This window comes from Bos indicus, chromosome 10 (assembly GCF_029378745.1).
Source record: "Bos indicus isolate NIAB-ARS_2022 breed Sahiwal x Tharparkar chromosome 10, NIAB-ARS_B.indTharparkar_mat_pri_1.0, whole genome shotgun sequence".
Lineage (NCBI taxonomy): Eukaryota > Metazoa > Chordata > Mammalia > Artiodactyla > Bovidae > Bos > Bos indicus.
The window spans coordinates 28,518,897-28,546,396 of record NC_091769.1 but is presented as its reverse complement, the minus strand read 5'-3'; the positions used below and the strand labels follow the sequence as shown (position 1 = coordinate 28,546,396).

The window sequence follows — 27,500 nt, the reverse complement described above, 5'->3', positions numbered from 1 at the left end:
GCAGCCAGACTCATGCATCCACTGGAGACTGATTCGGCAGCAGTGAATGCCCAGCACGAGGCAGGGAAAGCCAAACAGGGCACACCTAGGGCTTTAATTTCTTGAAAGCCAAGAGGCATACATACCCCAACTAACAGAACAGGAGAAACGAAAAACTGCCATAACCGCTGAGAAAAAATGAGGAGGAAAACAGAAATATCTGTAATATAGATGTACTGGGGGACTATGTAATTAAGTAAGTAATTTAACCATGAAGTATGACTGCTTAGACACCCTTGAACACAATCATTGGGAACAAAACTGAGAGCCAGGCTCTGTAATAGATGGAAACACTGCAATAGCTTTTACTAGGTAGAAAATACATGAACAATTCCAACAGTTTTAAAGCCTTTTCTTTTTCCAGAATGATATAAAATCTCTTAAAACTATATGTATAACATACTCAAGTATATATACAATTAGATATAAACATGAGACCAGATGCTATTTCTAAAAATATCTAATACACTTATGAGAACATCAAATATCTCTTAATTGCCTGTATCAGCTGTCTCACTGTACAGAAACAATCATTAAACAAATTTATCTTGTATACTTTAAAAGTAAAATTTAAATACCTAAATGTCTAAAGATCAATATTTTAAAGATGCCAATGAGGCAGAAGGCAGAAAGTAACAGTATTTTAAAGTAACACTTCTAGTATCTTTTAATAAATACGTAAAAATGTAAAAAAAAAAACAAAACTCTCTCTGTACTCACGGATATTATTGCAGGAGTTTGAGATCTTAAGAATGCATCTAAAATAAAGTATAATTTTGGAGGGTTGTTTAAGCATGACGATTCAACTCATTTCCACAAACATTGATGTCCTACTATAAGCCAAGTATTCCATCAGGTGCCGACACCTCAAAGATGAAAAGTATTGCCTCTGTCTTCAAGGAATTTAAAAGTCATGAGGAAGACAGACACCCGAACACTTCAAGTTGTCATTACAGGTCATTACCAGGGTTGTGAGATTGCGGGTCCAAGAGACACAGCCAACACAGAAAAAGGAAGGAAGAAGGCCTGACCGCGCTGGGCCATCAGGGAAAATCCCAAGAAGGAAACAAGGATGAGTGCGAGTCTTTGAAGAAAAGGGAAAAGCTGGTTAAGGGAATAATCAGACGAAACACCTGGTTAAAAGGTAGAGAGTCTGGTATGTTCCGGAAACTGTAAGCAGTTGCTACTGTTAAAAGAAGCGTGAACTGGAGAGAGGAGGTAGGGCCTCGGCCGAGGCCAGATCTAGGGAAGTTTCGTGTGGTGCTCCTGTCTGCATCCCCAGCACCAAAACCTGCATGAAGGCCTCCTTGAGAAAGAGGCAAACTGTTCAAGGAGTAGCTTGCTTCACAGTATTCCTGAAACAATTTCTCAACAGTTAATATTTCGACTATGCCGATGTAATACAATACTTACGTTGTCAATGTAATACATTATTCCCTGAACAAAAATTAAAGACTAAACAAGCCTTCAAATCCCTTCATTCATTTCCCTTTCCTTCCTTGTAGAATTTCATCTCATTATTCTGGAGCCCACGCTCTTCCATTCTCATCAAACCTGTCTCCTTGAAGGCAAGAGACATTTTACCCAAATGATTCCAAATACATAAGAAGCAAATTTCCTTCCCAATCTATGTCAACAGACACAAATTCTCAAATTGAAGTTCTGCAATCACACCCTTCAGCACATTTTCTCTACAACCTCAGTAATTCTATAACCTCTATGTCCATGTTCTAATTCACATTCTTTCTGAATTCACTTACACTAAACATAACACTAGATCCTTGTCAGGAATTATGCTACTGGTTTTATGTCTACTGTATTTCCAGTTTATGTGAGTGTAGCATTGCTCTTTAGGGTTCCAGGAGAATAAAGAGTGGAGATAACAAACAAAAAATGACCTATGGCATTGTTGATACGATATATCCTCTCCTGCTGCTGCTACTGCTGCTAAGTCGCTTCAGTTGTGCCCGACTCTGTGCGACCCCATAAATGGCAGCCCACCAGGCTCCCCTGTCCCTGGGATTCTCCAGGCAAGAACACTGGAGTGGGTTGCCATTTCCTTCTCCAATGCATGAAAGTGAGAAGTGAAGTCGCTCAGTCATGTCCAACTCTTAGCGACCCCATGGACTGAAGCCTACCAGGCTCCTCCATACATGGGATTTTCCAAGCAAGAGTACTGGAGTGGGGTGGCATTGCCTTCTCTAATATCCTCTCCTACATCCTCGCAAACTTTGATCTACTGATTATTACTCCCTTTTCTTTCATTTCAATGTCATCCTTTATGGGCTTCTTTGCAACCCACTTACAAGCTTAAGTTTCCTATACTTGAAAATGTTTGAAATATTCTGCAATCCACGCACGTCCTTTCCTTGGATTGTCCATCCCTCAACCTCTGCCTCTTCTCCAACAAACTTCTTAACGTGAGCTAAACCTACTCTCCATTTTCTTCTCATTCATCCTTCAGATCCCAACACGCTGGCTTCTGTACTCACTGCCCCACTGAACTGCCCTCACCACGGCGACTCTCAAGCCACAACTATTTATTATAAATCCTCATCCTGCTTTGCTGTTATATGGCATTTAACATCATTTCTCCTTGAAACCTTTGCCTTTTTCATTTCCATCAGAAACTCTTTCCTATCTTTACCCTTCTCTCAAGTCCAAATTCCTCTTCTGTACACTCCTCAAATATTCATGCTCCAGAAGGCAATGGCACCCCACTCCAGTACTCTTGCCTGGAAAATCCCATGGACGGAGGAGCCTGGTAGGCTGAAGTCCATGGGGTCGTTGAGAGTCGGACACGACTGAGCAGCTTCACTTTCACTTTCCACTTTCATGCATTGGAGAAGAAAATGGCAACCCACTCCAGTGTTCTTGCCTGGAGAATCCCAGGGATGGGGGAGCCTGGTGGGCTGCCGTCTCTGGGGTCGCACAGGGTCGGACACGACTGAAGCGACGCAGCAGCAGCAGCAGCAGGAGTACCCCTCAGTAAAGCTTTCCAAGGAGAATAATCACTTCCTCTTTTGTGCTCATACCCTTTCTGTGTACCTCTACCAGATGCTGGTCACATATTTGCATACTTATCCACTCTGCCAGTCTGAAAGCTCCTCCAGGGCAGGAACCAAGTCTTGTTCCTCTTTGTGCCCCTACCAACCTCCCCAGGGCCCTAGCACAGTACCCAAACACATGGTGTTGTTCAACAGATGTTTCTGGAATGAACAACAAATCAGTAATCAAGTTAACAAGACTATTTGTATTTTTAAAATATATGTGCATGTAATACTGAGATAATTCAGCTTACAGTTCCTACAAATAATCCTTCTTACAGTTCCCACAAATGAAATTTATTTTAAATATTTAACCAAATAATATAGTTAGAGTGTCTATAGTTTATCATTTTAATTACCTCTACAGCATCCAGTTCATCTGGTCTCAAAGGCCATAAAAAGTTACAAGGTACCTTCAGCCAAATGAGCCAGCATGGCCTCAAAAGCCAAATTCACTTTATGCCAAATGGCAAGTATCTCTAGCATCCATAATAAGGGATGAAGAGGGAGGAGGAGGAGCAGGGACCGTGTTGGGCCATGAAGGTGGCAAGAAAAAGCCCCTAAAGCAACCAAGAAGCATACTGAGACGGAGGAGGAGGATAAGGTATTCGGGCAGAAAAAGAACTAGAAGCAAAAGAAACTGAAGGAGCTAAAAGCGAAGGCAAGGAATTCCCTGGTGGTCCAGCATTTAGGACTTGGTGCTTTCACTGCCGAGGGCCCAAGTTCAATCCTGGTTGGGAAAATAAGATCCCACAAGCCAGAAGGAGAGGCCAAAACCAAAATAATATAAAATAAAAGCAAAAGCCATGGAAAAAGGCCCCCTGGCCACAGGTGGAATTAAGAAATCTGGCAAAAAGTACACTGCTCCTTGTGCCTGAAGCAATGATGATTCCTAACTCCATTCCTGTTTAAATTTAATTCCATTTAAACATCTGGATTCCCTGCCATAACATCTGTTGCCACACATAGTTAGAATGAAGTACTGTCTTGGAACCTACTGTACACTTAAGAATAAATTTTTGTTAAAAAAAAGAAACTAGGGAAAATTTTATTATTTAGCTACTCCCAACTATGAGGGAAAAGGTATTTACCAACCCAATTAGGGTCACCCTAGAACAAGCCAAGCAAACCAATAAGCAGAAGAAGATGGAGGTGGGGGCTACTTCCAAAGTTCAAGGACCACACCCACTATTGAAGTATCACACATACAGTGAACATAAAATAAAGAAGAAGTTATTTAGGAAAGACCACGGCAGCAGAGGAGGAAAGTCTGATAGCTAGACTTCAAAGTTAAACTGTATCTTAACTAAGAAGGATGTTTCTATTCTTTAGGGAAATCACTCTTTCTTCCATCGATAAGGCCAGATAAGACCAATGCCAAACACTAATTTCCTAAATACCTACCACACACAATTCACTCTTCTCCATTCATGTAAACACAGCTCTAGAGCTCAAAAATCCATTCCATTTCAATAGCAAGATCTCCAGATCACCAAGGGTTTATGTGACTATAATAACAGAAGACATGCTTTAGGACCAAATTCTCTTTATCTGGCTTAGTTTTTAGCAATGAGTCTATGCCGAGGTGGGTACATATTCAACAGATAACAGAAGCTCCCAAATGAAGGTGGGGGGAGTGGGGATGAGTAATATTATCTTCAATTAGAAAAATCCCAGTTCTGTTTTCCACATCAAAGAGGAAAGAAAAATTCGCTCTAATTTTCAAGGGTGCAGATGGAGGGACTTGGAAGAGGCAAAGCTCTGAGCAGACAGCAAAACACCTTGCAACCTATTTCCTGAACTATTAGGAGACGACTCCTAAATTTACCCTACTCTGTGTAGATGTTTGCCCGTAAGTGGTAGCACCTGTAGTACTTGTTGGTTAGAGGCAAATATGAAACTAAATCTCATTTACTGCAATTTCAGTATTTCTCCTTTCTGAGTCAGACATCAGCATACTCAATGGCAAAAATTACAATGAATCTCCGAAAAGAGATGAAATGGCATAAATAATGAAATAGAGTTACTTTTTTTTAATGGCTCCCAAACAGCATAAATAGAAAAATAGAGTAAATATGCATTTGATTTTTGTATAACAACTCAAATTTACCTAATTTTCTGAGACAGCTGAACTGGGTATGGGATGAAACTGTTTGAGGAAAATATAGACAAAATGTCAATCGATAACTACATTTGAGTGTCTAACATAGCACTATAAGAAGACAGCCACATACACACAAGAATGCCAAGTCTGACCTGACCTTTGTCCATAGAATCTAAAAAGGGAAATGAACAAAACATTTCAAGGAGTACCCCAGTATTAGTAAATAAGATTTTTTCATTTACTTTTAGTCTCACAAACTCAATTCTTCTTAATTCAGATGAATAGCACCTGAGTTATCAATGTCACCATTTCTCAATCATTAGCTTCTACCTAGATAAGTCTCTGAAAGGACCACTGACAAGTAGCAGATGCTTATCTTCCTACAACTTTGCACTGAAAAGGTTACAAAACATCTTGCTTAGTGACTACCTATTCAAGAATTCAATACAAAATGATATGCTTACCTTTCAGATACCATAGAGGATACATGGCTGCCTTTTTGTTTCCTAACAGCACCTACAGCCTTGCCCATCAGAAAATCCTATAGGATCTGTGTTCATCAGCATTCAAAGTACCCTCTTAATGTTTATCTTTTTGCTAAAGCTTTTGCCTTAGTGACTCAAAGAAACTATTGAAATATACTTGGGAAAAGGATTAAGTTTTTTAAAAAATCTAGACAGCGACCAGAATGTGAGTAAGAAGGAAAATGTAAATTAAGCTAATGTTCTGGGTTGAGCAGATAATTACAGTCTTTGATAGGAATGCAAGCAGACAAAAATCTCATTAAATATTTGGTGCCCTATTTGCCCCTAATACTTATAAAATCTGAAGGCATAATCCACAATGTATAATATTTAAACCATGGAGACTGCAGAGAATGATAACATCCTAGACCAAAAGGCATCTCAAGTAGCCATCTGATCTCACCTGCTGCCTTCAACACTAAACTAGTCATGACAAGTGACAACAACCTCATTTTAAAGAGGATCATGAATTTTGGAATTCTGAGAATAAAATGAGCAATGAAGCAGAAGTAATAAAAGGAGGATAAGAAAAATGAGGGGAGGGGAGGGAATGGAAATTAAAAATAAAAGTGTGTGTGCGCGTGCTCAGTTGCGTCTAACTCTGCAACCCTATGAATTGCAGCCCCCCATGCTTCTCTGTCCATGGGATTCTCCAGGTCGGAATACAAGACTGGGTTGCCATTTCTACTCCAGGGGATATTCCTGACCCAGGAATCGAACCTGAGTCTCCTGCATTGGCAGTCAGATTCTTTACCACTGAACCACCAAGGAAGCCTAGATTATTATATACCTAATAGTTTGTATCTCTTACTCTCCCCTACCACTATATTGCCTCTCACCGCTTCCCTCTTCCCTTGGTAGTTCAGTTCAGTTCAGTTCAGTTCAGTTGCTCAGTCGTGTCCGACTCTTTGTGATCCTATGAATCGCAGCACACCAGGCCTCCCTGTCCATTACCAACTCCTGGAGTCCACCCAAACCCATGTCCATTGAGTCGGTGACGCCATCCAATTACCTCGTCCTCTGTCATCTCCTTCTCCTCCTGCCTTCAATCTTTCCCAGAATCAGGATCTTTTCAAATGAGTCAGCTCTTTGCATCAGGTGGCCAAAGTATTGGAGCTGCAGCTTCAACATCAGTCCTTCCAATGAACATTCAGGACTGATTTCCTTTAGGATGGACTGGTTGGATCTCCTTACAGTCCAAGGGACTCTCAAGAGTCTTCTCCAACACCACAGTTCAAAAACATCAATTCTTCAGTGCTCAGCTTTCTTTATAGCACCGTGTAGGTCCCAAAACTCTTTTTTTTTTTTTTTTGGTCTGTGCTGGGTCTTAACAGCTGCATGTGGCATCTTCCTCTGTGGCATGTGTGATCTAGTTCCCCAACCAGGGATCAAAATCGGGCCCCATGCATTGGGAGTGTGGAGTCTTAACCACTTCTGAGTGAAGTCCCTCAGAACTCTATCTTAATGCTTTCCTTAAATAAAAACATGTTGGGTATAACGCAACCTTCTGCGGTTACCCTGACCAGTCATTATAAAGTGACCCTTTTAAGACTACGATACCTCAGGGCTGTTTGCCTCCACCATAATGAACACTGAGTTTTGGCTTCTGATGTCTGCTGCTGCTGCTGCTGCTAAGTCGCTTCAGTCTGTCCGACTCTGTGCAACCCCACAGATGGCAGCCCACCAGACTCCCCTGTCCCTGGGATTCTCCAGGCAAGAACACTGGAGTGGGTTGCCATTTCCTTCTCCAATGCATGAAAGTGAAAAGTGAAAGTGAAGTCGCTCAGTCGTGTCCGACTCTTAGGGACCCCATGGACTGCAGCCTACCAGGCTCCTCTGTCCATGGGATTTTCCAGGCAAGAGTACTGGAGTGGGGTGCCATTGCCTTCTCCTAGTTTCCCCATCTTCTCCCCAACATGAGTCTGTTGCTGTCACTCTTTGCTATTGTCTATGTGCTTGGCCCCATTTATCCCGTTCTCTTTCAATTTATTGACCCTACTCTTTACAGCCTCTGTGTGTCTGCTCCTGCTGTTTCCTCAACCCCAATGCCCTTCTCCAGCTGCACCCTTGCCAACATGGTGTCTCAAACTTTCTGACATCTGTCAGTCTGAAAGCTGAAAAATATGGATTTCAGTTCAATTTTAATTTGCATTTCTCTTGTCATGAGTGGGTTGAAAATCTTTTCACATATTTAAGAGCCATTTGCATTTCATTTGCTGTGAATAGTCTGCTCATAGCCTTTGCCGATTTTTAATAAGGTTGTTAAAACTCATCACATACATGTTGGAAATCAGTTCTCTGCAATGAGTTATAATCCTCTCCACCAACCCCCACCACCATGCATATAATCATATGTCTTTTGGCTTTGGTTATGGTTTTTGGCATGCAGAAATTCTAAATTTTTATATGAGTAGATTTAACAGTCTTTTATGTTTTCTGGATTTTATGTGTCATTTAGAAAGACTTTCCCCATTCTTGGGCTTCCCTTGTGGCTCAGCTGGTAAAGAATCCACCTGTGGTACAGGAGACCTGGGTTCGACCCCTGGGTTGGGAAGATCCCCTGGAGAAGGGAAAGGCTACCTACTCCAGTATTCTGGCCTGGAGAATTCCATGGACTGTATAGTCCATGGGGTTGCAAAGAGGTGGACACAACTGAGCCACTTTTACTTTCCCCACTCTGACATTAGAAAAGAATTTGTCCGTGATTTGTTCTAATACTTTCATGTGATTTTTGCTTTACATTTAAAATTTTGACACACATTGACTTTTCCCCATTATACAGTCTGAGGTTTGAATCCCACTTTTTCCCCAGATGGTAACTCCACTTGGACCATCATCACTGACTGACAAAGCCATCTTTTTCCCAGTAATAAGAAATGTTTGAAGTTTGGGGTGTTTGATTACGTCATGATTCTTTGGTGTTTAGAATATCCAGAATAATGACATTGAGGTAAACTATAATTAAGAGCAACTTAGACTTTAAAGCATGGCCTTATATCTTTTTAAAGTACAAGAATTTATTTTACCTGTGAGATCCTTGGGGCAGGTATGTAGGACCCATGCACCTTTCTGTGACTAGCATACAGTAACTGTTTAATAAAGGTCCTTTGAATGAATAGTGATCTACATTTTCTACGACCAAGTACAGATTTAAATTCTCTCAGGATCTGGAGAGAGTTGCATCATTGTTGATTAACTATGTATATGCCCCAAAGGATGATTTTGCCAAATTTCCCCTATCCACTCTAGCCTTTTCTTTGACAAAAGCCCTTCAATCTAGTCAAAATCTAGTAACCTCACTAGAGTTCATCAACAGTCAATCACAGTTCAACTAGTTATACTACAACCACTATGGAAAATGATTTGACAGTTTCTTAGAAAATTGAGCATATATCTACCCTATGACCCACCATTTCGACTCCTAGGTATTTACCCAAGAATGATGAAAACGTGTGACCACAAAGACACTTGTACATAAATGTTCATGGAAATTTTATCCATGATAGCCCAATACTGGGACTAAAACAAATGTGTCTAAACAGAATCAATAAACCAACTGTGCTATATGCAGATGATAGGACACCACTCAGCAGTAAATAGGAATAAACCACATGCAACAACACAGGTAATTCTCTCAAATCTTCACATGTATGAAAAACAGCCAGACACAAGAGAGTACATTCTGTGTGCCTCCATTTGCATGCCATCCAAAAAAAGGTAAACTAATCACGATGACAGAAAACAAGCCATGATTCCCTGAGGAAAGAGGAGGAAAGATCGCTCTGGATGGATGGTAACACTTTCTATCAGTGATTTTCAAAGTGCTGGCCTTGGACCAATAGCGGGGAGCTTGCCAGGGATGTAAGGTCTTAAGTCCCTGCCCCAGACACACTGAATCTGAAACTGAGGGTGGGTCGAGTGGGAGCGATCTATGCTTTAACAAGCCAACCAGGTCTTTATGATGTCCCCTGAAGTGGAGAGCCACTCTTCTGTATCTTGTGTGTAGGGTGAGTAAGGGTTGTATGCACACAGGTGCATACAACTATCAAAACGCAAGTAAATGTTCACTTAATCCAAGCATTTTACAAGCAAACGATAACCTCAATTTTTAGAATTTGGATACAATTCCTTAAAAACTATCTTTAACCCAAATCTAACTCCACCTCCTGTTTTCCACAGTTTGACATCTGGCAAAATAATCCACCTGGAAGTTTGAATGAGAAATCGTCCTCTTCTACTGCTTCCGCTCCTTTGCTCCATGCAGTCAATCACCGCATCTGGTACGTGTACCTCTGAAATGCCTCCCCGCCTCCATTTCTAGTCTCCCTCATCCAACATCCCAACTCAGCAGACGTCCTCATTGTTTCACCTGGCTTAACCAAACAGCCTATCTCTCTCATTGACTGATTCAGTCTCTAAATCACCAGGACTATTTCTCTGTGTCAGCTCAGCACTTTCTTACTTTCTTAAAGACTTTTTCTTATTTTTTTAAAGACCATGGCTCCAATCTATCTCAAGCACAAAGTCTACACCAAAAACTTTTAGTAACCTTTAGTAAACTATGCAGTACTTTAGTAAAAATGCAGTACTTAGATGTAGTGTCAAAAAGACAGAATGATCTCTGCTCATTTCCAAGGCAAACCATTCAGTATCACGGTAATCCAAGTCTATGCCCCGACCAGTTAATGCTGAAGAAGCTGAAGTTGAACATTTCTATGAAGACCTACAATACCTTCTAGAACTAACACCCCCAAAAAGATGCCCTTTCATTATAGGGGACTGGAATGCAAAAGTAGCAAGTCAAGAAACACCTGGAGTAACAGGCAAATTTGGCCTTGAAGTACAGAATGAAGCAGGGCAAAGCTAGCTAATAGAGTTCTTCCAAGAGAATTCACTGGTCATAGCAAACATCCTCTTCCAACAACACAAGAGAAGACTCTACACATGGACATCACCAGATGGCCAACACTGAAATCAGACTGATTTTATTCTTTGCAGCCAAAGATGGAGAAGCTCTATACAGTCAGCAAAAACAAGACCAGGAGCTGACTGTGGCTCAGATCATGAACTCCTTACTGCCAAATTCAGACTGAAATTGAAGAAAGTGGAGAAAACCACTAGACTATTCAGGTATGACCTAAATCAAATCCCTTGTGACTATACAGTGGAAGTGAGAAATAGATTTAAGGGACTAGATCTGACAGACAGAGTGTCTGATGAACTATGGATGAAGGTTCGTGATACTGTACAGGAGACAGAAATCAAGATCATCCCCAAGAAAAAGAAATTCCAAAAAGCAAAATGGCTGTCTGAGGAAGCCTTACAAATAGCTGTGAAAAGAAGAGAAGTGAAAAGCAAAGGAGAAAAGGAAATATATAAGCATTGGAATGCAGAGTTCCAAAGAATAGCAAGGAGAGATAAGAAAGCCTTCCTCAGTGATCAATGCAAAGAAATAGAGGAAAACAATAGAATGGAAAAGACAAGAGATCTCTTCAAGAAAATTAGAGATACCAAGGGAACATTTCATGCAAAGATGGGCTCGATAAAGGACAAAAATGGTATGGACCTAACAGAAGCAGAAGATATTAAGAAGAGGTGGCAAGAATACACAGAAGAACTGCACAAAAAAGATCTTCACGACCCAGATAATCACGATGGTGTGATCACTCACCTAAAGCCAGACATCCTGGAATGTGAAGTCAAGTGGGCCTTAGGAAGCATCACTACAAACAAAGCTAGTGGAGGTGATGGAATTCCATCATCCTGGAAGGTGATGCTGTGAAAGTGCTGCACTCAATATGCCAGCAAATTTGGAAAACTCAGCAGTAGCCACAGGACTGGAAAAGGTCAGTTTTCATTCCAATCCCAAAGAAAGGCAATGCCAAAAAATGCTCAAACTACCACACAATTTCACTCATCTCACACACTAGTAAAGTAATGCTCAAAATTCTCCAAGCCAGGCTTCAGCAATATGTGAACTGTGAACTTCCTGATGTTCAAGCTGGTTTTAGAAAAGGCAGAGGAAACAGAGATCAAATTGCTAACATCCGCTGGATCATGGAAAAAACAAGAGTTCCGGAAAAATATCTATTTCCGCTTTATTGACTATGCCAAAGCCTTTGACTGTGCGGATCACAATAAACTGTGGAAAATTCTGAAAGAGATGGGAATACCAGACCACCTGACCTGCTTCTTGAGAAACCTGTATGCAGGTCAGAAAGCAACAGTCAGGACTGGACATGGAACAACAGACTGGTTCCAAATAGGAAAAGGAGTACGTCAAGGCTGTATATTGTCACCCTGCTTATTTAACTTACATGCAGAGTACATCATGAGAAACACTGGACTGGAAGAAACACAAGCTGGAATCAAGATTGCAGGGAGAAATATCAATTACCCCAGATATGCAGATGACACCACCCTTATGGCAGAAAGTGAAGAAGAACTAAAGAGCCTCTTGATGAAAGTGAAAGAAGAGAGTGAAAAAGTTGGTTTAAAGCTCAACATTCAGAAAACGAAGATCATGGCATCTGGTCCCATCACTTCATGGGAAATAGATGGGGAAACAGTTGAAACAGTGGCTCACTTTATTTTTCTGGGCTCCAAAATCACTGCAGATGGTGATTGCAGCCATGAAATTGAAAGACACTTACTCCTTGGAAGGAAAGTTATGATCAACCTAGATAGCATATTGAAAAGCAGAGACATTACTTTGTCAACAAAGGTTCATCTAGTCAAGACTATGGTTTTTCCTGTGGTATGTATGGATGTGACAATTTGACTGTGAAGAAGGCTGAGGGCCGAAGAATTGATGCTTTTGAACTGTGGTGTTGGAGAAGACTCTTGAGAGTCCCTTGAACTGCAAGGAGATCCAACCAGTCCATTCTGAAGGAGATCAGCCCTGGGATTTCTTTGGAAGGAATGATGCTAAAGCTGAAACTCCAGTACTTTGGCCACCTCATGCGAAGAGTTGACTCATTGGAAAAGACTCTGATGCTGGGAGGGATTAAGGGCAAGAGGAGAAGGGGACAACAGAGGATGAGATGGCTGGATGGCATCACTGACTCAATGGATGTGAGTCTGAGTGAACTCTGGGAGTTGGTGATGAACAGGGAGGCCTGGCGTGCTGCGATTCATGGGGTCGCAAAGAGTTGGACACAACTGAGCGACTGATCTGATCTGATCTGAAAGGCACATCAATATGAGATTTAATCAAAGATCAAGGAGATCCCTCTGTGCCAAGGGAGCCAGTGTGAGAAGCTCCGCCCGTGGCAAAGGTCATGTGGAAGGAGGCTCGGCATACGCAAAGGCGGGATCGAGCCTCAGGAGTCCCCCTGGAAATTCTCGAGCATCTACCCCTAAAACCAGAGTCTGCCTACTTTCTGCTTTGTGCTCTCACCTACACCTCTGACTTTACGGGGGGCTGTCCCCCACTACCTCTCTCTGAAAAAAGAGTTAACTTACAGCTCCAGTTAATAATTCCTGGGTGTGACAGTGTTTCAACCTACAAACTCCTTTGGAAGTCCTCTAGCCTGCCTGAATAGGTTTTTCCGGCCACATGTGATTGCTCAGAGCCTCCCAACTGTGACAGTCATGCGATGTTCTAAACTGTCTAAATACAGATTCCTTTGAGCAGTTAAAAGATTGATTAGAAATGGTACTGGTGAAGGGTTTTTCACTTGTTGGGCCAATGTTTGCTGCTAAGTCTCCATATCCCTTACCTACTGTGTCCCTGGCAGTGTATTGATTGATATAATTGGTGTATAGAAATGTAAGTAGTAGCTTTAATGTTTGTAACCTTGGACCCTTGAGTTAATTCTTTTTCTTGTTATAGCCCACCACACCTTTGCCCTGTAGGAATGCAACTTTATCTAATGCTTTTGGAGGGTGGCGCCTGACTAATCAATCTTTAGAGAAAAATAAGTTTTCTGAAGAAAGGGTCTTGAAATGTTAACAGGCCTCCGGGCCAGAAGATGATGCAAATCACCTAAACTTTTGCATATGATAAGTTTGCAGGAAGAAAGCCTGGCTTACTGCATGACTCTACCCCTTCCCCCATTATCCTCTATGCATAACTTAAGGTATAAAAACTACTTTGAAAAATAAAGTGCGGGCCTTGTTCACGGAAGCTTGGTCTCCCCATGTCGTTCTTTCTCTCACCTTCTGGCTGAATAATTCAGCCTTTTTTCTCCACTGAATTTTCTCACTGGGCTATCCTTATTCTATTACTCTTTATATCCTTAATTAACGTTTAATTAAGCTATTGTTTCCTGATCCTCGCCAATGCTATCCGGCTTCGAATTCCCTGGATCCACAGGGGCTGGACCCTGGCACCTCTGCAACTCCAATACCATCACTGCTCTGGTGTATTAACTACTAAATCTTTGTTGAATTATTTGCCCTCAGGCATGTCATTTAACCCTTCAGAGCTTCAATTCCCTTATTATGAAATAAGAGAACTTGATCAGATATGGAGGATTTTTTGAGCAATACAACGTTCACAAACAAAAGCAGAATCCTAGAGACACTGAATATGTGGACTTTGTCAGCATGAGGGGAAGAGAATGACTTCTGGGTACTCAAGTAGATGGGAACATAAAACTGATGGATGGGATTTTATGTCACATCAGTGAATATGACATTGAATTTTAAACTCCTGAAAACTGCAGCTTATATGGATCTGCTGACACAACCTCAACCACACCAGCAAATGCACTCCCATAATCAGGTTGTTATGGCAACAAGAATACTTGGGTTAAAAAGAGGAAGAGAATATGTGTGCGTGTGTCTCAGATTGTTGCCACTCTTATTATTTGAAATGTTTTTGCACATAATCTCAATCTAATTCTCTACTTAGTACACAACAAGCCTCTTGTTCATGTTTCAGGATAAACAAGGAAAATAAAATGAGCTTCATAAAACTGATTCTTCTGGAGGGGTTCAAACAACACTGAGCCAATACCTATCCCCAGCACACCTCCTCTCCAAAACCTCCCTGATCTCTCCAGCTAAAACTGTCTCCTCTTGCGTGCAAGCCCCATTTTACTGACTATTCCACAGCCACTTTAGTAACCATCACACTAAGGACAGCACTGTTTGTTTCGATGCTTGTCCTCCCCCGCCCCCACTCTGTGTCAGCTGCCTGGAAACAGTTTATCCTCAGTGACCTTTACCTATCCAGCCTAGATTGCTTCAGATATTTCAGGTGCTAAACTGTTCAAAGACTAAAATATCAATCCTATCAAATGATAAACATGAAATCTCTACAGAAGACGTTTGTACTTTATCCAACATAATTCTCATAAAACATATTTCACTTCTGTTATTACTCATGAGAATTTGTTTTACGAGAGAAAACTGACAAGCAAAAGGTATGTCTCATGGAAAGAAGTATAGGCTGGGAGTCCGATTCTTGAGGTTCTACTCTCTACCACGTCTACTTTCAACCAGCTGCAAGATCTGCATCTTTGGGTAAATGCCAACCTCTCAGATGCTCAGCATTTTTATCTAGAAAATGAGGTGTCTGGATCATCTGAGGACAGCCCTTTCTGCCAATGAGCCAGGGTGACCAAGAAACCAAAAAACAGAGAAATCTGGACATGTCAAAACTCATTCATAGAAGATTTTTTAAAAATTATTCTCAACCAAGTAAGGGTGGGGATGGAAATATGCAGGGGCATATTCTCTCCTACAGTGGCTCTTTTCAAACCACACCCTGTACAGAAAGACTGATATATCAATTTCTTTCCTACCTCCCTGGAATACCTGCAAGGAGAGAAGTTATGATGAGTGTGTATTACACGTAAATAGTGCAGACAAGAAAAATCAAAAGTGAGGTTAGAAGTCATCATTTAAGACAGAGAAAAAGGCCTATTTACAAAGATTACATGTAAGAGTATGTTGACTCACACATAAAAAGCATTCAAGTATTTAAGAAGGTAAAACACCGATCCACAGCCCAGACTGTTGAACATTTCTCTTCTGATCTTCCTCTTCCCAAACCTGCTCCCCAGGCAGCTTCCCTGGTTTCAGCAAATGGCATCCCCATCCAGCTACTCAAACCAGACTATTGAGCATTCACAACTCCATCACTCCTCAATTCATCAGCAAGTTCTATCTTTCATATTCCAAAATATTTCTTTAATCTGTCCACTTCTTTTCTTTTCCACTGTTATTACCTGAATCTGAGGAACTGTGATGGACTGAATGTGTGTCCCCAGATCCATATGTTGAATTCCTAATCCTCAAAATGATGACACTAGGGTGTGGGGCCTTTGGGGAGTAATAAGGTTCAGATGCGGTCACAAGAGTAGCACTCCCAGGAAGGGATTAGTGCTCTTATAAGAATAAGAGACAACAGAGCTTCCTCTCTTGGCTATATGAGGATACAGCAAGAAGGAACCCATTTGCAAGGAGGAAAGAGGCCCCTCACCAGAACCTGACCATGCTGGCATCCTAAATTTGGACTTTCCTGTCTCTGAAACAGTGAGAAACAAATGTCTGTTGATTAAGACAGTAGTCCATGCATAGAGAAAATCTAAATGTCCACTGAATGGATCTGAATGGATAAGAACATGTGGTAACTATATACAATAGGGTATTATACTCAGCCATAAAAAAAAAAAAAAAAAAAAGAATGAAATAATGCCATTTGCAGCAACACGGGTGGACTTAGAGATCATCATACTAAGTGAAGTCAGAAAGAGAAAGACAAATATCATACGGTATCACTTATATATGATGCAAATGAGCCTACTTATGGAACAGAAACAGACTCACAGACACAGAAAACAAACCTGTGGTTGCCAAGCAGGAGAGAGGGTGAGGAAGGGATGGGTTGGGAATTTGGGATTAGCTGATGCAAACTATCTCATAGAGAATAGACAGACAACACTATATTCAATACCCTGTGTTAAACCACAATGAAAAAGAATCCTTAAAAAGAATGTGTGTGTATAAACATATACAAAACTGAATCACTTTGTTATATAGCAGGAATCAACACATCGTACATCAACTATATTTCAGTAACACATACTTGTGAACTACAGAAGATGTATTAAACTTCGATTAAGTATTTCTAATAAATTTTTACTTAATTAAAAAAAGACACCAATCTATGGTATTTTGTTACAGCAGCCCACGCTAAGACAGCAAGCAACATATTTTGCCTAGATCATCACAGTCATCTCCTTACTAGTCTACCGATCTCTTCATTTCTTACCATGCCACATGGGACTCAGAGAGCTTTAAAAACACAGCAAATCATGGAATGCCCCTGCTTAAAACCTTTCTGTAACTCTCCCCTTATCTTCAGGCATATCATCACATAGTTGTTATCAATATTATTTTCACCTGTTCATGCCCACACTAAAATGGATCTACCATTTCTCACTCATAGAGCCCCACTCTGGGATTTCTCCCTAATGGCTTTATATACTACTACCTAATCTTGGGCCTTTTCTCTTATTCTCTGCGTTTCCAATAATCTATTAAAATGTTAAATGAAACCTATCTCAGCTCCTAGAAAATTCCCAAAGCTCCTCCATTCCAAGAACTGGTGTCTATCTCTATACAGTTCTCTCACCAGCTCAGACAATTGGGCTATCCACTTAAACATCTCCAAAATTATATATTTAGCTATTTACTAAGGTTTTAAAAATAGATTTTAGGGTATACACTTTGTCAAAAATCTTTTAAAATCTAAAATATAACCCCGTTTCTACTCATCCATTTCGTTATTTATTTCTAAAATCAAGCTACCTTTTTCTTCAATTGCTCATCTAAGTATTCAAGGATTCCACACTTTTAAAAATAGATCTACCATCCAGAAAGTTACTAATCTATTATTTTCAGAATTCCCTCTGGAACCTCCAATACAGATAAAAAAACTAACAAATTGCCAGGTTTTTTATACCACCACTGTTTATGTAGAAATTTTTAGTGCTTTTCAAATTTCACCCTTAATTTCTTTTAAAATTCACAATTGCCATTTACTTCAAAATATTTATCCACATAAAAACTCCTATGAAATAGAGTAATCATTAAGCTGATAATGACTGCATCAAAATTTTGGCCTTCCTACTCTGGAATGGATAGCACTGAAAATAAAAACTCCAGTTAAATAGATCATTTGAAAGAACACTATAACTTACTGTGTAAAATAGGTGATTAAACTATCTCTGAAGTTCTTCCAATACAAAAATTAAATTAAGCCCCATGATCACAATAAGTGCTGGTGTTTATTGAGCATTTCCAATCTATGTGGCAGGTGCTATGCTGGGTACTCTTCATGGATCACTCAGAGTAAGACTGTAAGCATGAACCTAGGAAATCACCCCTAACATAAGAAATGCAAATGGGACACAGATCCTTCCTTAAAAAAATGTCTGTAGTATAAAGCAAAACGGAAATGGAAGACCCTGAACTGTGGGGATTACCTTGTTCCCCGAAATTGGGGAGGCTGACTCCTATCTGAAGTGATTCCCTAAAGACTAGATGCCTAGAGCCACTGAGACAAACAAAAATAAAATAACAGAGCTTATCCAAATAATCTTGTTTGCCCCAGAGAATGGGTTCCCTGCCAGACTGATAAAGCTGCACTATCTGGGCTTTCACTATCAGAGAAAGCAAAAGTGATTTCACAACAGATGAAGAGCTACAGAGTTTAAGAATATTCATAGAGCTTTGATAAACCTGGAAATCTGAAGGGTCCTAGTAACTGGGATCTAAAACATATGGATTTCCCTGGTGACTCAGTGATAAAGAATCTGCCTGCCAATACAGGAGACGTGGGTTCAATCCCTGGTTTGGGAAGATCCCCTGGAGAAGAAAATGGCAACCCACTCCAGTATTCTTACCTGGGAAATCCCATGGACAGAAGAGTGTGGCGGGCTGCAGTCCATGGGGTGGCAAGAGTCAGACCAACTTAGCAACTAAACAACAATAAAAAGGATATCGTGTGGCCATGCCTAACATTAGTTTTGTGACCATGTGCTCACTTTAGTGTCCCACTAGGCTGCAGGCCTTACCTTTTTTTGTTTGTTTGTTTTAATCTAGCCCTGGAAATGGCCTAGTCTGGGACCTGGAACATTAGAAGCACTTAATATTTAATGAGAAATACTAGTAAATGACATCCCCAGGAACATATCTACCCCATTCACTGGGGTGAGCCTGGTAAAACCAGCCTTCTGCAGTGTGGTCTGGAGACCTCTAGTGGTCATCTGCAGCTCCCCTGCAGAACCTCTAGTTCTGCAGACCTCTAGTGGTCGTCTGCAGAACTCAAAATCTGAAGGACAGATGGGATGGAAAAGGTCAAATGCCAGCACACAGGTTAAGCCCAAGATAAGAGAAACAAGTGAGTGCTATTGTAATAAACTAAAGAAGTTTAAAAGTGAAACAAAAAACTAATCCAAAGAAGATAAAATTTCAATTAGTTTTATCTGAATGTGATACATATGAAGGACTGTTTTCTATCAATTTCATATCCCCTCATAGCACCACACTGTTTAAAAATTTTTAATTAAAATGTAACTGGTATTCTGAAACATACTACTATTTGAGAGCCTATAAAAGAATAAAATGAGTAATTTTAGAAAAAAAAAACACCCCTTTTAAAATGCTAAGCATGGAAGCTAGAAAGGAAACATTCCTTCTATATTAAATCCACTGTGCTTCTCTCAACAACAGTCCAACTCTTAGGGTCATCTGCCGGATCATGTGGGATCTCAGAGAAACTGCAGACCTCATTTTGATAGTGTTGATCATGCCACTCTCAGAATTATACTGGGAGTCTCACACATAAAGAAAAAGGCTCCACTATCTTTTTCCTAATGTTAGGTAGTTAGAACAGGAAAAAGGAGTCCAAAATGGTGGTGGCTAAAAGACAAAGAAAGGAAAAGCCCACGTAAACGGAACAAAAGCAAATCTGAGGACCAGAGAGAGAACCTCAGGTGAAACAAACAGCCCTCCTGGCTAGCCCAATTGACATAGGGCAGGCTCAGGGGGAGGAGAAAAAACACATAAAAAGGGGAGACAAAATGGGACACTGCTCTTCCTTTGGATCAGCCCTCCCTCATACCTTGAGGATGTATTTTCCTCTGCTTGCCAAATAAAATGGAGCTGTAACACTGGTCCACGGTTCCAAATCTTTGCTTCAGCGAGACAGAACCAAGGAAATTACACGCTCCCCCGACACTGAGTAGGGCATCTTACTGGGTTCATACCGCAGTTCAACATATTACTAAGCTAAGTCTCTTCAGTTGTGTCCAACTTTGTGCGACCCCATAGATGGCAGCCCACCAGGCTCCCCCGTCCCTGGGATTCTCCAGGCAAAAAACCCCACTAGAGTGGGTTGCCATTTCCCTCTCCAATACATGGAAGTGAAAAGTGAAAGTGAAGTCGCTCAGTCGTGTCCGACCCTCAGCGACCCCATGGACTGCAGCCTACCAGGCTCCTCCGTCCATGGGATTTTCTAGGCAACAGTACTAGAATGGGGTGCCGTTGCCTTCTCCCAACATATTACTAGCTGTGTCAAATTGAGCAAGTTACTTAACTTCTCTGTATCTCAGTTTCATCCTTTGTACAACAGGATTGATAACAGCCTGCTCCAAAGCTACAAAAAGTAGATGTATTATACACACAGAGAATATAGAGTTGTATCGTGTAACTAGGAAGGAATCAAACATTTGTTAATTTTTACAATTAATGGGTGAAAGTGATACAGAATGACCCAAGTAGGCCAACAAAGATTTGATGTCTTTAATAAGAGCAACTGGAAAAAAAAAAAAGGATATTTATTTTAGAAAGAACTTGTGGGATTCCAGAACACTCTTAAAATGCAACTTTTTTCTTAATTAACTGAAAATAATCACATTCAACTGAGATTAAAGATATTTTAAATGCCCTAAAAATAAGTAGTTGCCACAGAAGTAGTTCTGAAACAGAAATCTGAAACACGTCTAAGGACTGGAGAACATAAAGAAGGGATTATCTTTTACTTTTTCTTTATAAAAGCAGTTATAATTTTGCAAAGACTCAAAAACAGCTATTGAGCATACTTCTTGGTATGGACCAAACATTCTTGCAAGAAAGAACTTTGTGGGGAAAAATCATTTATTGTATTATACATGAAACTCTTTTATAAATCCATGAAGACCAGGAAACATCTGAAGTTCTTTACTCAGTTTTATAGTAGAAATGGGTGAGTTTAGATTAACTTAAATTTAGAGAATAAAGGGAGTTGCAAAATGGGAGATGGGAGTTGAAATGTCTGAACAAAGGAAAACTGAGCTTTATCGTGTGCATCAAAGAGAACATAAAAGTCCCTGAGACTTTCCCTCCACTTCCTGTGAGGGTGGGGAGAATAAGCCATACACCCAACCAACTGCTCAACCCATCAGATCTTTGAACAGTAGTATTCACAGAGACAAAGCCTTACTTCGAAGCAGGAAGTCCATCCTACAAAAAAGCAGGTTTGGGCTCATCTTTTTCTATTCAGTTTATGTACATAAAATGGTCATAGTCGTTAACTACTTACCAAGCTTTCACATATGTAGATAATAAACACATATACTCCTTGTCCAGCAAGATTTAAGGGACAAGGCATAATTTCAGAGTATGAAGAAATGCTACACAAAGTGACCAAACAGTCATGTGACAGGAGATACAGCCAGGGTGCACCACTGTGGACATCTTGGGAGAGCAGAACTCTACAGCCCTCCAGAGATACGGGAGCATGGTCCTTACACTGGCTCTGAATCCGGGTATAATTTCCATCCATGCCCTTTTATTGGCTCCCCATATTTCACCTTCCCATTCTCATTTATCAAGCCAACCAGGAAGATGGAGAGGGAGAGAAAGAATCTGGATGAAAATGAAGAAAAAAATCTCAACAGCAAAGAACACAGCACACAAGTTATTTGACAACCTCATATTATTGCACTCCTAGAAAAGTTAAATAGGCAGCCAAATGCTCTGGTTTTTCAGAAAGGAACTGGGAGTTAAATCTAATTGGAAAATAAAAATTCATAGGAAAAAAATGTATTACTGGGAAATAATTATACAATTGGCAAAATTATATTATCTTATGGATATTATATAATTATACAGTATTACAGTCATTTGTCCACATGCACACAATGACGTCTGTCTTTTTAGATCATCACAGAACTTTAAGACACATTTAATTGCTCAAAGTGGCTCAATAATCAATGGCTTTAAATTGGAGTGTTTATTAGAGCAATGTTCTATTGTGGTTGACAAAGTAAACCAGCAAGATGGTCTTTCTCAGCAATAAAGCAAAAGTAACTGGAATGCGCTTGACTGAATATGCCCAGCCCCAAAGGTAGGCTCCATAGCTTGGGCAGAATCCTAAACTACATACTCCAGAACAAGTCAAAACCAAAATTTACAGAAAGCAATGAACCTAACCAATGGCCAATCATTACCATACAAAATGCATAATGTTGGATGGAAAAATATTCAAGAAACATGTTCTCTTCTATGGATATTCATATTATGAATGTGTCTAGAACACAATAAAACTAAATTTTATCTCCTTCTCATATGTGATCATCTAAGACAGTGTTTAAAATTCGAATGCTTAACAACTAAATATAATGTGTGGGCTATATCTAGATCCTAATTTAAAAAAGAATCTATGGAAAGAGACAGTTTCTGAGACATGAGAAGTTTTAAACAGGCTGCATATTGTTGTTCAGTTGGTAAGTCATGTCTGACTCTTTGCAACCCCATGGACTACAGCACACCAGGCTTCCCTGTCCTTCACTATCTTCCTGAGTTTGCTCAAACTCATGTCCGTTGAGTCGGTGATAGCATCCAACCATCTCATCCTCTGTCATCCCCTTCTCCTCCCTCCTTCAATCTTTCCCAGCATCAGGGTCTTTCCCAGTGAGTCGGCTCTTTGCATCAGGTGGCCAAAGTATTGGAGCTTCAGCTTCAGCATCAGTCCTTCCAGTGAATATTCAGGACTGATTTCATTTAGGATTGACAGGTTTGATCTCCTTGCAGTCCAAAGGACTCTTAAGAGTCTTCCCCAGCACCACAGTTGGAAAGTATCAATTCTTTGGCACTGGATATTATATGACCCCAAACAATTATTAACAAGTACTCCTTTGTTAATTATTATTAAGCATGATAATGGCACAGTGGTCATGTGAGAAAGCGTTCACGCTTTAAAAATATACCTACTGTTTACGGAAAGTCCCAAAGTGGAAAATTTCCATAAACTGTATCTTTTGCCTTTTCTGAAGACAAAACTGGGGGATACAACCTTACATTACCAGCATGGACTTGGGTTAGATATAAGAAAGAATTTCCTGACAAATGAATGAGAGATATTGGATCATAAAACGAGTGACCAAGAAAGAACAGACTTGAAATAAACTAGTTGGCAGGGGTCATGCATATATAACTTATATAGACTAAAGTACACAGGAGTGAAATGAGATTTACTTTAAAATACCTCAGCTAAGGAAAAGAAAAAAGCTAAATAAAGCTAAAGTGGCAAAAATCTTAAAAAAAATTTTTTTTACCTGAACTATAATTGCTTTGAATATTGTGTTATTTTCTGCCCTATGACAACGTGATTCGGCTACAATGTATACATATCTCCCCTCTCTCTCTTAGCCTCCCACTCCCGCACTCCCCATCCCACCCTCTAGGTCATCACAGACCACCGAGCTGAGCTCCCTGTGCTTTACAGCAGCTTCCCACTAGCTATTTATTTTACACATGAGTGTATATATGCCAATGCTACTCTCTCAGTTTATCCTACCATCTCTTCCCCCGCACTGTGCTAATGTGGCAAAAAAAAAAATCTTCATAATTATTGAATCTGAGTAGTAGGTTTATGGACATTCATAGATATTTTTCATCATTTTGTATAAGTTTGAAATTTTCATAATACTTTTTAAAAATATTTGAAAACATCCTATTGCCCAAAAAGTCTCCTAAAGGGACTCTATGAACAAGAAAGAAAAAAAAAAATCTTGTGATATGTTAAAAATGAAGTAAAAATTATGAAACTGACATTTTAGATCTATTAATTTATACAACTACTCAAAATTCCATCTAAAGAACATTGTAAAAGGAAAACTCTGCTAAATTTTTATGTCAAGTGATGCTTTATTCCAAAGCAACAAAATGCATGTGCCTAAAACATATGTAAAAACGTAAAAATATATATTTCAAAAAGCAGCTTTTTCTCTGCTTTCCCTCGGATTTATGTCTGAATACAGCTGACAATTTTTTTTTTACACATCTTTCACAAAAAGCAGCCTTTTTACTGCTATAATTTTTTTAAACTCACAATATACTTTTCTATCTCAAAGACTCTAAAAATTATTTTCCTTCTTTAGGGAAAGCTATATCATGTGTAAATAGCTCAGCAAAATCCCAGCAAATAATGCAGAGGTAAAACACGAATTACTTTCTTCCAGCCAAAAGGACTAACAGAGAAAAATGAACATTTTCAAAAGCATTTTGGAGACTTATTCCAGCTACCTCTGTGCTCAGCTCTCTTTTCCCTCCCCAAATACGTCACTTAACTGTCTGTCAAAACAACTCTTGCCCACTCTACCTGATCACATTCCAAAGCTGCAGCTTTCCCTGGATGCACTTCTCAATGACAAGCTGCTCAAACAGAGAGCACCTATTTAACCGAATGTGATCCTCTGCTCCTTCCTTCTTTCCTTTCAGGGCACACTGCTGTCCATCAGGAGAAGTAATTAATGGGTTTATTATGTATGAAAGCGTCAGCCCATCAGTTTGCTGTCTGGTTTGAATAGCTCATATCAGCTCTTCATTCATGCCAAGCGTGCTCACTGTCCGGAGATTATGACAAAGCCGTACCTCCTTTTGGATTTTTTCCTCACTACTCACAGAACAGTGGACCAGAACTGCGTGTTACAGAAACATGAGAGGAACAGAAGAAATCCCTCCATCCTCTGCAGAAAGGAAGCTCATGGACTGAAAAGTTGATAAAGGGAAAAACATGGAAAGCAAGAGAATGCAAGACAACAACATCCATGTTTCTGATCCAGACAATTTTTTTTAAGGCAACTTGATTCGGAAGCATGTGTAATTCTGAAATATGAACAGAACTTTTGCAGAAGGTAAAATGTGTATAGAAAGACTCAGGATTTTCCAATTGATGAAACAGTCAATGAATTTTTAATAAGTTCTGGACACTCACGTTGTCTGTGGTCAGACCAAAGGCTGTTATCAGAGAAAGGCAAAATTTACCCTTCTGGTTCTAGCATCCTATCCAGAAGGAACCTTCATCTACTGCATGCCATCCTAACTAATGCTAGAGGATTACCAGGAACACAGATACAGAGACTCGGCAGGAAAGAAAACACGGTGGTAAAAGGAAACACAAAAGGAGGTAGAGAAGGCATTTCAGGTATCGAAGCTTACCATTTTCAGCCAGAGTTCAAATGACTGAGCTTCAAGCACACCACTGCCAGGTAAGATTTAATTTTATAACATTACTCTGTGTCTCAGCCACTGAAAGCAAACCTGCTGCTGAGTGAGCCAGTAGCTTTGAATCCCATGCGATCCTCTCTTAAGCTCTGTGCACATTTAAGCCTTGTAAGGTAAACGCTTGTTTTTACTTATGCTGCGTAAACTAATCATCCATAACTAGCTAAGAAAATACTCCAAAATTCCATTCATTTTTTTCCAATAAATTTGTCCCATCTTTGTCTTCATTTTTAAAAGCTCAATTTTAGTATATTTAATAGCTTGAAAAAAAATGCTTGAAGAAAGCCCTACACAGGGCATAAGAGACATTCCAAATTGCTATTTACCAAACATACTTAAATGTAACTTATATCCCAGGGCACTTGGTAGAACAAAGAAAACATAGTGTGTTTTAAAGTCATTTCTAGTGAAGCAAAAGAACAAAGCTCAATGACTGATTTTTATCATTAGCCAAAAAAAAAAAAAAACCACACACACACACACACATTTGTGATGTCATTCTCATTCACACTCAAGAAAAACAATCTCTAGTAAAGCAAGATATAGCACTTTAGTAGAATACCCTAAGGTTCTGGACATATTTTCATTTATAAATGAAGACTTTTTTTGATTTAACAGAGCAAAAAAAATGTCTGATGTCTTAATACCTCAAAAGCTTTAACTCAGATCAAATGGTCCAAACTGTACAATGCAAAGAACTACCAAAACCGAAGAATTTTATTTTTTTTTTTTTCATGTAAAGGTTTTTTTTTTTTTTTCTAATTTTATTTTATTTTTAATCTTTACATAATTGTATTAGTTTTGCCAAATATCATAATGAATCCGCCACAGGTATACATGTGTTCCCCATCCCAAACCCTCCTCCCTCCTCCCTCCCCATACTAACCCTCTGGGCCGTCCAGTGCATTAAAGGGCACAGTGCCTTTTAGAAATGTCCTAGAAATCACTCGAGTGAGACTTTAAGACTGTCTTATGTTTTAAAAAAGAAAAGGGTTTGTCAGAATTTGAATTCCTTAGATTTAGCAAAAGTTCAACCATATTAGTTAACTTCAATAGGAAAAGTTCAAAGTTTAATCCTTTCATAAAGAAGCCCTATAAGGGACTTCCCTGGGGGTCCAGTGGCTGAGACTCTGAGCTCCCAGTGCAGGGGGCCCAGGTTCGATCCCTGGTCAGAGCTAGATCCCACATGCTATAACTAAGACCCAGAGCAGCCAAATAAATAAAAATTAAAAAAAAAAAGAAGCCCTATAAATAATATGCTTCTATTATCTTAGAAGACAGAAGAGAAACAACAAAAGCCACTAAAGAGATCTTCTGATATATAAGGAAATTTATCTAAAGTAATTATTCAGTACTTGCCTAGTATAGTCAAATGTGAAATTATTCCACGTCACTGAATTCTTTCCTTATCTCAAATTTTAGTTGATAGAGTAAATTACATGACCCCATCACTCTTTTCAAGACAGTCTGTAAATAACCTTAAATATCCTAAGTCTTTTGCATTGGTATTCATTACAGAAATCCACCCATCATTTTCCAATAATGGAAAGCAGCAATTCAGATACAAGCATAATAGTGTAGTGTACCAATTCATTGCTGAGAAGAATGTTTACTTAAAAATTTCAAAATGCTTACTTTGTATATCAACCCTAACTGACACGGAATTAAAGTATTGTTTTCTAACTCCACTGAGATGCACCTGAACCCTTAAGAATTCTTTTCTTTTTCCTCATTATATTTTGTAAACTGACATGCTTTGAAAATATGCATATATTTTTAAGTTAAAAAAATAATATTGTAATCCAATTAAAGAATTGCTTAAGTAACTTAGAGAAAAACAGGAGAGTAACAATATTAGGCTCAAACAATTTGCTTTCAATAAATAGAACTGAAGAGAGTATAAAATTCCATTCCTCAAGTCTTCTGGATTTTATGTACTCACTAAGGTACAAAGAAACCCCTGTCTCACCAGTCTGGGGACTCTGTTTCTGTGGTTTATCTTCTAAAGAAGATGGATAGACAAACCCACCTTCCCTTTACCCTGGTTAGCATCAGTCCCAATGAATCCTCATTTTTCTTTCCCATCTAAATTGATGTTTCTCTAAAACTCATTCTGAATAATGATTATTGAGATTTAAATAACAGCTTTCAAAAACCTCATTTCAAAAAACAATTTATTTCAAATTATTTCAATATATAGTTTCTTCTTCATTTTATGTGAAAAGGTAAAGAATAAAAACATTAGCTAATTTTTAATACATCATTTATCAAATGATTCTA

At 39.5% G+C, this 27,500-nt stretch overlaps 2 protein-coding genes across 2 annotated transcripts in view; one reads left to right on the top strand and one right to left on the bottom strand.

Annotated features, from left to right (window-relative positions):
• Positions 1-27,500, bottom strand: part of AVEN (apoptosis and caspase activation inhibitor) — a 192,058-nt gene that overhangs the window by 99,409 nt on the left and 65,149 nt on the right. The window lies entirely within an intron of this gene.
• The window catches only part of CHRM5 (cholinergic receptor muscarinic 5), an 88,419-nt gene continuing 85,257 nt past the window's right edge, over positions 24,339-27,500 (top strand). Inside the window, exon 1 of the mRNA XM_019968466.2 lies at positions 24,339-25,204. The gene's annotated coding sequence lies outside the window, so the exon portion shown is untranslated. The remainder of the gene's footprint in view (positions 25,205-27,500) is intronic.